Source organism: Lagenorhynchus albirostris, chromosome 2 (assembly GCF_949774975.1).
Source record: "Lagenorhynchus albirostris chromosome 2, mLagAlb1.1, whole genome shotgun sequence".
NCBI lineage: Eukaryota > Metazoa > Chordata > Mammalia > Artiodactyla > Delphinidae > Lagenorhynchus > Lagenorhynchus albirostris.
Window position 1 is genome coordinate 121704393 of NC_083096.1, and position 12993 is coordinate 121717385.

General features: G+C 38.5%; 1 protein-coding gene across 1 annotated transcript in view; it reads right to left on the reverse strand.

Annotated features, from left to right (window-relative positions):
• TNNI3K (TNNI3 interacting kinase) overlaps positions 1 to 12993 on the reverse strand; it is a 287754-nt gene that overhangs the window by 41744 nt on the left and 233017 nt on the right. The window lies entirely within an intron of this gene.

Sequence of the window (12993 nt, forward strand, 5' to 3'; positions counted from 1 at the left end):
ACCTTGAGTAGCAAGGTCCAGTTCACATGCCTCAGAATAGTCACTGAAACCCAGGGCGGGAAGGGACTTGCCCACGCCACAGGGTTGATTAGTATGAGGGCAGCCCTCTGTCTCACACTGCAGCAGCTCGGCAAGTAGTGAAAAGATTATAAGCTTTGGAGTCAGTCTGATCTACGCGATAAATAACTCCTAACTTGGGCTTCCCTGGTGGCGCAGTGGTTGAGAATCTTCCTGCTAATGCGGGGGACACGGGTTCGAGCCCTGGTCTGGGAGGATCCCGCATGCCGCGGAGCAACTGGGTCCGTGAGCCACAACTACTGAGCCTGCGCGTCTGGAGCCTGTGCTCCGCAACAAGAGAGGCCACCATAGTGAGAGGCCTGCGCGCAGCGAGGAAGAGTGGCCCCCACTTGCCACAACTAGAGAAAGCCCTCGCACAGAAACGAAGACCCAACACAGCCAAAAAAAAATTAATTAATTAATAAACTCCTACCCCCAACATCTAAAAAAAATAAAAATAAAAAAATAACTCCTAACTTGTAGAAGAGTTGTGATAAGTCAATGATCTGACTGGCATACAAGAAAATGTGTAATAGTGTCTGGAACACAGTAAGTGATCAAAACACGCAATGTGCCTTCTCTTGCTTTTTTGACCAGGTTAACATTGTCATCAGTGCACATGGCTTCACCTAGGTCATCTCTCTCCTAGGTCCTAGGCTGTATTGGCATCCAGTGACATGCAGGGGGGCCATTAACACTGGTTGGCAAATAGGTCCCTGATTAATGCCAAATATAGAGGATTTAATTTTTTTTGCTGTCTCTTTGGAAAAGGATTAAAAAGGTAATAAACATATTCCATTAGTGCATTCTTGGTATTTTTTTTGCAATTGAGGCCTTTAAAACACCTGCTTATTAATAGAAAATGCTCAGACAATATCAAAAATATTAATGATAGACGTTTTTCATTCTACTTTGGTTAATACCTTTTTTTCCCTGGGTCCATGATTTTTTCAGGCTGTCTTAACTGCTTACCTAAATACTAAGAAAAACTCAATCTCATGGTTTTCAAGGAGATAATAAGAAACAATGATTTGTGAAATGTCTTCTCTAATGAGAAATTTCCTGTTTCAAATACTGGCAAGCAAAAGAAGGATGTTGCAGTTTTTGCATTGTATGAGGGTTAGATTCAGACTACCTGGAAGATGGTAAAGGTGAAAAGAAGAAAAAAAATCTATGAGGAATTAAACCTGCTAAACTGTGCAGTGCCATTGTAAGAGCTTCCTCAGAAATCTATTTAGAAATCTCTGCTCTTGTATCTGAAGCATTACAGAGACACCAGCATCACCCACTTCTTATTACTGCAAACATGGCAACAGTTGCCATGCTAGCAAGAGATTCGAAGCACAAACACTGGAGTCAGGAGGGAGCAGGGCGGGGCCCGAGCTGGAGTCAGGGCTGCTGAACAGTGCACAGGGCTGCCTGTACAGATTTAATTAGGCCAGTTGTTCTCTTTGGTCCCCGTGCTGTGTCCTGTCAGACATTTCAGTAGAGCAGCAGCAGTCTCAAAAGCAGCTTTTTTGGACCAGGTCTTTTACTCTCAGTCGTGCACAACCATCACCGCCAAAAGCAGGATCTGTGTGCTTTGATGAAGGCAAGAGTGGGTCTGGGCCCTCGTTTTGGTTATGAATGGAGAAAGGACCAGAGTTTCTCTTCGTTTCCAGGAATGAAAAACTCATAAAACTCTTATCATTAGAAAGGCAGGCTAGTCGTTGTCCCAATATGTCATTTCACCTAATTGAAAACTGAGAAATCTGTCACCATTTATTTAGCAGTTTGCCTTGGGCGAATCTTTGCAGGTTCCCTTCCTGTGGCTGGGAATTAGTTAATTAGTGTTACAAAATGCTTGAAGAGGGAAATGCACTCTGGCTCACCCTTTGGGTTATGAGGGAGCCCATTTTAGGTTGCTAACAAGCACTGCTGAAGGATAGAAAAGAACCCAAGATTACAGCATCAGCCACCGTAAGAGCTGCATCTTTCCCTCTCTCAAGTGCATATGTAGTAACCTACATATGTCACTTGCTCACTCTTTTCATGCAAATCTTTTTTGCTTGACAATAAATCAGGTCCTTGAAGCTTATAAAAAAGGTGTCAATTTTACACATGTAGGGCTCTTCTCATATCTTCACTTTTATTAATTTCCTATTTTTCATCACTTCCTCTTTTGAACAGAATATTTTGTTTGATGTTCTTTCTTTTACATTTTTCATGGAGAAAGGCTGTTTCAAACTAAGGGTGGTTTTAAAGTCAAGGAACTGAAGGAAAGAATTGACATTTTTCACCTGCTCCTAACTTTAAGGCTGAATGCCTCTGTTCAGTGAAATCTCTAAGTCTGTCTCCTCAGTACAGCAGTCAGAGGGCCGAAGGCCTCACCCGTGCTTTGTCAACTGATTGCTAGGTGGCGCTAGAGAGCAAGGCAACTAGAAAAGAGCTACTAACACAACTGCTGTAGGTCCACATTAGCTGGAAGGAAGTTCTTACATTGAGCCCTATTGCATTTCAGAACAGACTATTTCCAATTTTGATGACTTGTAGGATATCAGCAACATGAGATGCAGAGAGCACCAGCAATCAATTTACAGTCTTCTGTCTTCCTTTTACTTTTTGTGTGTATGTGTGCCTCTGGGAATTGTTTTCTTATTTCACTACAGTGCTTTCTGGGTATGGTACCTAGGGCTGTGGTGAAGAGGTTTTGTATAAATATAAATAGATGGATATGTTTATTTTTTGACCTTTATGGAAATAGTTTTAACTTCCTCCACTTTCTTTAATTTTCCCTCCTTAGTAGATGACATTCAAGCACATAATGAAGAGGTATAAGAAGTGCTTTCACACCCTCACACAACATGTGTAGCTATGTATTATCTCTCTCAACCCCATACCCCATGACATTAAGAAATTTTCTGCTGTTGTTAATTAGAAAAAATTTATGGACAGATTTGAGCTTAAAAAGAAAGAGATAAAAGGCAAATGACAGGCATCACGCCACTTGCTTAGATTCCAGCTGCTCTCCTTTGGCTTTTATATTTTTCCAGCACAGACCCTTAATGAGCTTGATTACTGACCTTCAGAAAGTGAGTGTCACAAAAATTATACATCCCAGAGGTGATAACTGTCCTGAGAAAAAAAGCCTTCTCCCTTGATTAGGCAAGCAATGTCTTACTCTCCTCACTATACAAACAATGTGAACAAGGCCCATAGAACTTAAGTGAGTTAGACCACTCTCTACAAGCTCAAAATACATTGCTGAATTGAGGATTAGGTATTAATGTGATGCTCTGATACACACTGAGTTCTTTTGTAAACACTAGATGTGATATTTTAAATCAACAATGTTTAACAAGTAAAAAAGAGTTCAGAAAGCCAAAGATGATTTTTATTATTTTCTTAAATTTATAGATCTTAAAATTATTTCTATGTAGAATCAGCTAAAAGATTCTGGGCCTTCATTGTGTTTATGAGTTAAAGGGCAGTGTTTGTCTTCATTTCCAGAACTGAAAAACTCATGAAACCTTCATCACTGGATAGGTTTTATTTTGTTGAACAAAAATATCAGCTAAAAGATTCTTTTTTTGTTTTTAATACAGTGAATTCAATTGACTACTACAGTAGAGAGTACATTTAATGAGAAAAAGATGTCTGGTTTTATAAGGTACTTAATTCAATAAAGAAATCATACTAAAGTAATGTTCAAAACTGGTCCCCAAATATTTAGAAGGAAGGAGTTTATGTTTTTATATGTCCTGATTAGTTTTTGCTGCTTCTAGAAATGTGGCCAGGGAATCAGGCTGGTTTCCAGAGACATGATTAAAGAAGAGAGAGAGGACAGGGTTAGGCCACGGTCTGCTCGTGAATGAGGCAGCAGATATAGAATTTGTTTTGTTCAGGTTAGGTGTGTATCAGTGCAGGCAGCTGATTATAAAGATCTGTTATGAGCAGGCATAAGCTGAGGTAAGGTGGCTAGTATCAGAGGTAGTCAGAGTGAGAAGGGAAATTTTTCCTTCAATCAAAGGCTGTACTGGCCATAGACTGAGAATGAGCTACGTTCCATTGAAGCTGGAAGAGTTTTCGAGGCAGGTAGTTCAGTACTCTGGATAGCTCCCTGCTGATTATCCTCAAAGCCCAAACCAGAGGTTAGAAGTTTCTGCTTCTTAAAGACAGTTCAAACATGTTGGCCAAGCACAGTCTCCAGAGGCAGCATGGTGTAATGGAAACACCACCAGATAGGCCCAGATTCAACTATTAATTACCATTTTTCCACTATACAGTTTCATTAAAATTACTTAAATCGTTGGAGTCTCAGTTGTAAAACAAACTGAAAAATGGAAACCAGGAAGCCTACTTCATAAGTGAGGACTAAATGGAATCATGTTGTGAGGCCTATCATGATCATTCATTCATTCCACAAGTATGTATTTAGCAACTATTAGACCCTATTCTAAGTACTGGAGACACAGAATCAAAAAGGAGAGACATTCATGCTCTCATGATGTTTACAATTTAGTGTAGATACCAATATAAAAGTAAGTGATTGGCTAAAACTATACTTCCAGGCAGATGTAAGTGCCATGAAGAAGCTATTCTACTGATTCTTGTGGGCCTAAAGCTTGAATTTTATTGGACTACATGGGAGAAATAGCATGGGCCCACGCCAGGTGGGAGGTCAGTTAGTAAGCACCTGTATAAAGCTAAAATCTTTGAAGGACAACACCAAGATTGGGTGAGCCAGGAATAATAACATCCATTCTACATAGGAAGATACAGAGGATAATTGCTCTATGTCATCCTTGGCTCCAGATAAACTGAGAAAAATGAAAAAATGAAATATTTTCCCTGAGAGGTTCTATCCACAAGCCCATTCACATGCAAGTTTTAAAACAAAAATATCACTACATGTGTTTTATGGAAAACTCCAAGTTGAAGTTTTTAAGTGGTTTGGTGGGTTAGTGTCCCCAGATAGTCAGAAAGAGCAAAAGCAAACCATCTGTGAAGTAACATACACCAAATAAAGGTCAAAAAATTGCCAGCGATAAAGTTCCAAGGAATATGAGCTACAATAGAAACAAAAATTTCTAAATACATTTTAAAACAAGGAGCAAGAATTATCAGGAACAATGAACTACATAATTATATCCAAAAACTTCAGATAGAGAAATAGCAGATATTCAGATATATTAATAGAATCTAAAATAAATGTGTATGAAAAGAAGAAATAATTTAGAAGTGTGTAGAAGAAACAGATTTTCAAAAGAGTCTAGTCAAATTGCAAAAGCTATACAATTTCTAGAATTGGAATAGATATTAGAAATGAATTGAATTAGAAATGCAATGAAGAGAGCAGTGTATTAGATCCAGCTACCAAGTGTACTGGATAGATTTGAAGAAATTACCAGAAAGCAGCATAGAGAAAGTAAAGGGTGGAAAATTTTAAAAAAAAGAGAGATTGAGAAATGTGGAAAATAGAGTGAGAATATCTAAAATACATCTAATTAGAAGTCCATAAAGAGAGAAGAGAGAAGATGGGGTAAAGACATATTAGAAGAGGTAGTGACTGAGAAGTTTCCAGAATTTATGAAAGATATCAATCTTCAGATTCTGGACATCTAATAAATTCAAAGCAAGATAAATAAAAATAAATCCATACCTGTATACAACATAGTTAAACTGTACAATACCAAAAACAAAGAGAAATTCTAACAGCAATTAGAAAGGGCAGATTAAAAATAAAATAAATGACAATTAGATTCACAGATAATATTTTAACAGCAGCAACAACAACAAAGATGTGGAAAAGCACCTTAAAGTTTCAGGGGAAAATAATTAAACACCTTAAATCCCATATCCACTAAAATATACCTCAAGAAAGAGGGAAAATAAAGGTGTTTTCAGAATGGAAAACTCCTTTTCCGTTCAATAGTAAGATAAGAGAATCTCAGGTGTGAGTTACCTAAGGGGACAAATGTGTTCATGAACTAATGCTCTTGTGAAGGAAGGCTGTTCTTTTTGGCCTTTTACCTGGGTAGCCTCTTCTGACATCAAACATCCCAGCAGCTTTTAAAATCCCTCTGTTTTTATGTAGCTTCATGAGAGATCCCATAGCTTTTCCAAACTTGGTTACATATCTCCCATTACGGGGCCATAAAATAGAGAACAGGGGGCTTCCCTGGTGGCGCAGTGGTTAAGAATCCACCTGTCAATGCAGGGGACATGGGTTCAAGCCCTGGTCTGGGAAGATCCCACATGCCGCAGAGCAACTAAGCCTGTGCACCATAACTACTGAGCTTGCGTTATTTAAGTCTAAATAAACCATAAAACATTAAAATAATATCTAAGTTGTGGAATTAGAAAAATCATAATAAAATAAAATAATGGATAGAATTATATAATTTGGGAGGGAATGAATGAAACTAAAATGCTCTAAAATATCTCTTTTATTTGGGAGTAGGACAAGTATATTAATATAAAATTTATTAAGTTTAATATGTTAAAGTTTCTAGGGTACCCACTAAGGAACAGAAAACCAGAGTGCCTATTCAAATAATCCAAAGGAAAACAGGCAAAGGACAGAGTGAGAAAAAAACCCAGAGAGAATAAAATAATATGGTAGCAATGAATTCAAATTATTTCAGCAATCACAATGAATGTAACAATCAACATGACAAAAGGTATAAGAACCTTGCAGAGAAGATTATAAAACCTAACTAAAAGATGTTAAAGAACATCTAAATAAATACAAAAAGTACTATGTTTATGGAAAGGGAGACTCAATGTCATAAAGATGTCATATCTTCCCATATTGATCTACAGGTTTAAAATACCTATAATCAAAATCTTATGTTTTTGTGAAAAAATGCAAGCTGATTATAAAATTTATATGGAAGAAAAAAAGTCAAGAATAATCAAGAATAGTCAAGATGGGCTGTGCCCTACCAGAAATCAAGAGTTTAATAATGCTATTGTAATTAAAATCGTATACAACTGACACAGGGATAAACAAATGTCCCAATGGAACAGAATAGAAAAACTGAAAACAGACCTATCTAAAGGTAGATCCTTGATATGTGAAAGAACTTCTTTTATAGATCACTGAGAAAGGGATGACTATTCTTTTTAAAAAGGAGGAAAAGAAAGTTCATGGTCGTTATTTCATGTTTGTTCATCCTGTTCTCTTTATACCTGAACTATATTTCCATCATCTCTCTCTTCAGTGAAACCTTTCTCAACTGCCTCAACTCAAAGCAAACTCCCCTTTTTAAACACACTGGGAATGAATGTGTCAGTGCCTTCTTTTTTCACACGTTTCCAGCATCAAAATTCTATTCTTTTTTTTATTACAAAGAAGTAAGCAGATATTTAATGCCCTAATAGTGAGGGGGTGGGATGGAAAGAAGTTTGAATTAACTGGTTGTTCATTATTTTTGGACAAAAAAAATTTGAACTTGACCGGAAAGTAAGGGTCAAAATTCTGAGCGCCACAGTTTTACTCAAATTTCAGAAATACAAAGCATGGTATTCTTAGGCCAACTAATGATTCCTCTAATTTATTATAGATAAAAATATTTAATATTCACCACTTACAGTTCAGTTATAAATGAGATATTGTAGGCACCAGAAAAAAAAACACAAAAGAAAATTTCTTCCCTTAAAGTATTTATGAACTAATGGGGAATTAAAAATAAATGATCATAATAAAAGACAAAATAACACAAATGTATAAAGTGGCACAAACTACCGTGGCCTTTGGTAAGGCATAACTGAAGAGGAGTTAGTCCCAGAAAAGGCTCTTTCATGACATAGTGATCAAGCTGACTAGATATTACTGAAGGCTGATTAATATTTTGATAAGATTGGGCGGGACTGTTGAGGTTAAAAAATAGGATATAGGAATAGGTTGACAGTAAATTAAACATGGGGTGTGTATGGGAAATAGTAGAACTTCTAGTTTGTCTATAGTGTGTGTCACCAGGGATGCTATTGCTATTCTGTGCAGGATAATTCTTTATTTTGTGGGATTGTCCAAAACATTGTAGGAAATTCAACACTCTGCCCCCCCCACTAAATATCACTGGCACCTCCCTTGTCACTGGGAAATACCAAAAATACCAAAATATCAAAAAATATGTCTTACAGTTCCCAAAACCCTAGAGAATTTTTTGAGAAGAGAAGTGATGGGATCAATGTCTAGAACCACTGGAACATCTGATGTTCACTGTGGGGTAAAACTGGAAATGTGTTTCACTGGTCATTTTGGATTCTGGATGACATAACGTCACTTAATTTTAGAGGCAATGTGGAATTATTGGTAGTTTTAAAGTAGGGTAGTGATATAATTGGAGGTCTACAGAAGGAAGATTACACTGGCAGTAGAGGGTTAAGTGGATTATGGCATGGGGAAGCTGGGACTCGAGGGAGAGAATTTAAAGACATGACAAAGAAAGCAGAGCAGCCAAGTTTGGACATATGGACTGGGGGCTAACTGTATGTGTGTGTGTGTGTGTGTGTGTGTGTGTGACACAGAGAGCGAGAGAGAGACAGAGAATTGGAGCCATGGGTTGAAACTGCTGATTGTGGTGAGCTGGCAAGAGAAATAAATTGGGAATGAAGAAGGGATTGGAAGAAAAGTGAATATTTAAGAGGCCTGAGGGAAGTTTCAGTACAAAGAAGCATGGAGGAGAGGCAGTAGACTAAAAAGGGGAGTATTTGCCCTTCGGTGGTGAGAGACACTACACTACGGCTGAAACTGGATAAACCATCCTGCTCCACAGAAGCGAGTGGACACAAGCCCCTCACCGCTCCTTTTTTCATTCCTCCTAGGAGCATTGGTTTCATGGTGCTATCATCTTACACAGTTGCTGCATTCTGGAAAAACTATGTGTAAGTTAAAATTTGATAACATATTCAACTTTTATAAGTTGAATTGCATTCTAAGTGCACTAGGCAAGCTTTCTATTTAAAGGAACCCTTTCATGGACCCTTTTGTAATGTGAAAAATTAATTCCAAATCAATCTGTTTCACAGTTCCAATCTCTGGATCTCTGCTCTCTTCTCCTGGACAGCTAACTAGGTCATAGCGTTCTATTCTCAGAGCCCAGCCCCACATAAACACTAATTGGTTTTCACATCTGAAAGGTTGTGTATCACTTTGTCATTTCTAAATTTACATGATGTAATCCATGTACAAGATGGGAGATTTCATACCCTGTGGGAGGAGCAAGTGCCACATGCTTAGTTTTCCAAATATATCTAAAGACACAAAGTATTTTAAAAGAGGCAGAACTTCAGGAGTGCCTTCCCCAAACTCAGATTTCATCAGTTTGGGGTTGCAGCAGGAATTAACAAATGTCTATTACCTTTGGAGAAGATATCTGACACAGTTTCCCACCTTGATATTTATTTTATAAAGGAAAATAATAATTAAAAACAAATGTGGAAATAGAAACCAAAACCCCCGCCAAATCAAGAATTACAAAATTACAGGCTGTAACTTTCATAACCCCAAAATTGAAAAAATAAATGCACTATTTTTAAGACATTGTTGAGGGCTCCAAGACCCAAAATTGGGAACATTTTGGGTGAGGACTACAGGCCATATCTTGTTGCTATTTAGGAAAAAATAATGCTGGGCTAAAAATTACACCTTGTGTGATTGTAATGAGTTAGTTAGAAAGCCTCTTAGATCAGAGGTTGCTAGCACCTTGCAAGGACTTTTGGGAGAGACCACACAGGTAATCAGCCTTCAGAATGGTCGCCTTTTGTCACAGCTGCTGTTTCACCTTGGCACTCACGGTCCTCTTTTGTTTACCCCATCAGTTGCATCAGATTGACTGGAAGGTTAGATTGTAGTATTCTCTTTGAGCATGCTTCTCATGCTTGGATGTATATTGGGCTCACCTGGAAAACTTTAAAAGCTCCTGAAGTCTGGATGCCATCCCCATGGATTTTGGTTTAATTGGTCCTGGACACTGGTACTTGTAAAAGTTCCCCAGGTGATTCTTAATGTGCAGCCAAAGAGCCGGCTGAATTCCAGGTTGTTAAACTCACGACCCTGCTGGATCCTTGGATTCTTTGACTTTAAGAACCTATTGATCTCTGGTCTCATTTGCTCTTTCCTATACACATGCTGAAAAGGCAGGCTTGGGAGGAGTAATTGAATTCTTTCCCTGACCAACTTCCAGAAGACATTGGAAGAAGTCCAGCAAATACAAGTATTGGCAAAATATATCAAACTTCTGAAAAGTGACACCTCCTGTGCCAGAGAAATTCAGAAAGCATAGGAGAGTCCTGCATGAGGACTCCAATTCTGCTTCAATAAACTTAATAAAGTTACTTACCATTTCTGAGCCTCAGTTTCCTTCTCTATAAAAATTGGAATACCTAACTTCTAAGGTTTACTTAAATGAGTATTCAAAGTGTCTAAAATAGTGCCTGGCATGCAGTAGAAATGCAATAGTGATAGCTATTTAAAAGGAAAGAATAGAGAAAATAATTAAAGCTTATTGACTGATTATGCTCCAAAATAATAATAATTACAAATTATTGAGCCAATTTATCCAATTTTTTTATCCTCAGAACAAATATTTGTTACATATTGACTTCATTCCAATTACACTGCTAGCTACTAGGGTTACAGATATGAATAAAACAGACATGGTGCATCTTACAACTTAGCTAAATGCTTTACTTATTTCTGGAGTTGATTTCAAGCAGTCCAAAGATTGACCTTACTAGAGGAGTGATACAACTACAAACTGACCTTCAATGCACCCTCACAACAAATACTCAGGGTGTGCTAGGCTGTTAAGAGAAATTTGTACCAAGTAGACAGACAAGTACTTATCAGGGTTCCATAACTGTCCTGAAGGGCCAGGGAGGTATAAAAAACCATGTGAGACTATCAAAGGGAGCATCTCAAAACACCTGATGATTTTTTCCCACCCTGTTTGGGCAGTTTTAGGAGTAGTGGTGTACCTTCTTCCGGGTTCTTGAAGGCCAGAGCAGCTGTGTTCCCTCCACCCCCAACTCATCCAGTTGGGTGTGCTGCTGTGCCTCCCATCTGGGTAGCTGTCTATAAGTTGTGTGACTTACCTACATTATGGGAACTTGCACCCTTTGCTTGGGTCTGTTGGCATTTTTCACTCAGTCACTCTTGTGACAATACTGCCTCTCCCAGTAACAATCCTAAGAGCTAGTATTACTATCTGTATATTACATATAAGATGTAGGTAACTTGCCCAAGGTCACTGAGCTCTTAAGTGGTAAAGCCAAGACTGAACCTCAGATCTGACTCCACAGCTCATCCTCTTAACCTCTGCCTCAAGTGGACAAAGCTTGGGTGACTACGCTTTGGAAATACCAAAATCTGTCTCTTCAGATAATTAATTTTAAAACCACAAGTAAAGAAGAAGAAGAGCAGATGGAATTGAAGATGATGTTGTGACTGAACCTAATCTAATCTTGGCCTATGAGCCCCTTATGAAATTATGTGAGAGACTGGAGTCCAGTAAAGAATTGTGTTCAGTTTGCCTTGTTATCAATCAAGCCTGCTGATACTTAACTTCATGACATTCCGTAGATTAAAGTTCATGATTCAGGTTCTCATCTCTTCATAGCTGCAGCTGCAACTCTTTTGTCAGACCAGGAATATAATAACTATGGCTAAAAAGGCAACAGTAGCAATTTGTAGATGGTATAGGATCCTTGCTAAATCCAGATAATCTTTCCTCACCTTCAGGATAAAAATGTTGACTCTGATGACAGAATGTGTGAATGTGTATATGTGCATGTGTGTGTATAAGTGCGCATGTGTAATGGCTCATGTACAAATGCTCTGGAGCACATGTGGAAGGACAGAGATTTTAAGCCAGTCTTTTCTGACTTTCCAGGAGTTGGAGTATGCACTTTGTAGGGTATCCATGGAGCTCACAGTGCCTGCCTTTATTGTTCTCCATCCAGATCAGGCCATTGGCGACCAGGGTTACATACATGAAATATGACCCCACCTTCACTCCAACCACATTTGTTTAGACCAGAGGTGGCCATATAATCCAAAGGGACCAATCATATTTTCTCGCATGGCAGACTGTACTTATTCCTACTTCGTTATGCTTTTTGTATTTATGTCCTTTGCCATATGACTCTGTAGGACCTCCCACTAGAGGCTGAGTATATTTTCTCTCCCTATCGATGTTGGACTCAGCTATGCGACTTGCTCAAGGAATGTTGTAGGTTGCAGGAGACTGTGTATTGGGGATTGGGGCGTGTAAATGGCACAGTTTGCTATGGAAGAAAGCTGAACTCTTTTTTCCTCTTTTTCTGACTTGCCCCTTTGCTTAAACTTTTTTTTGTGGCTTTTGTTTTTCTTTGAGGTAAAGTTCACATCATATAAAATCAATCGTTTTAAAGTGAAAAATTCAGTGGCATTTAGTATACTCACAATGTTTTCTAACCACCACCTCTATCTAATTCCAAAATATTTTCATCCCCCCAAAATAAAATCCCATATCCATTAAGCAGTTACTCCCAATTTCCTCCTCCCCAACCCAGACCCTGGGGCCACCAATCTACTTTTTTGTTTTTATGGGTTTACCTATTGCTATTGACGGAATTGTGTCCCCCCTCCCTCCAAATTCATATGTTGGGGCCCTAACCCCATATGTGACTGTATTGGAAATAGGGCCTTTAAGGTTGTGATTAAGGTTAAATGAGGTCAGAAGAATGAAGCCCTTGATCGGACAGAATTCATGCCCTTATCAAAAGATAAAAGGACTCCAGAGCTCTCTCTGCCATGTGAGGGTACAGTGAGAAGGTGGCCATCTGTAAACCAGGAAAATTTGAAAGTCCCACTAGAACCCAGCCATGCTGGCACCCTGATGTCAGATTCCAGCCTCCATGGTGAGAAACTTCTGTTGTTTAAACCATCCAATCTATGGTATTTTGTTA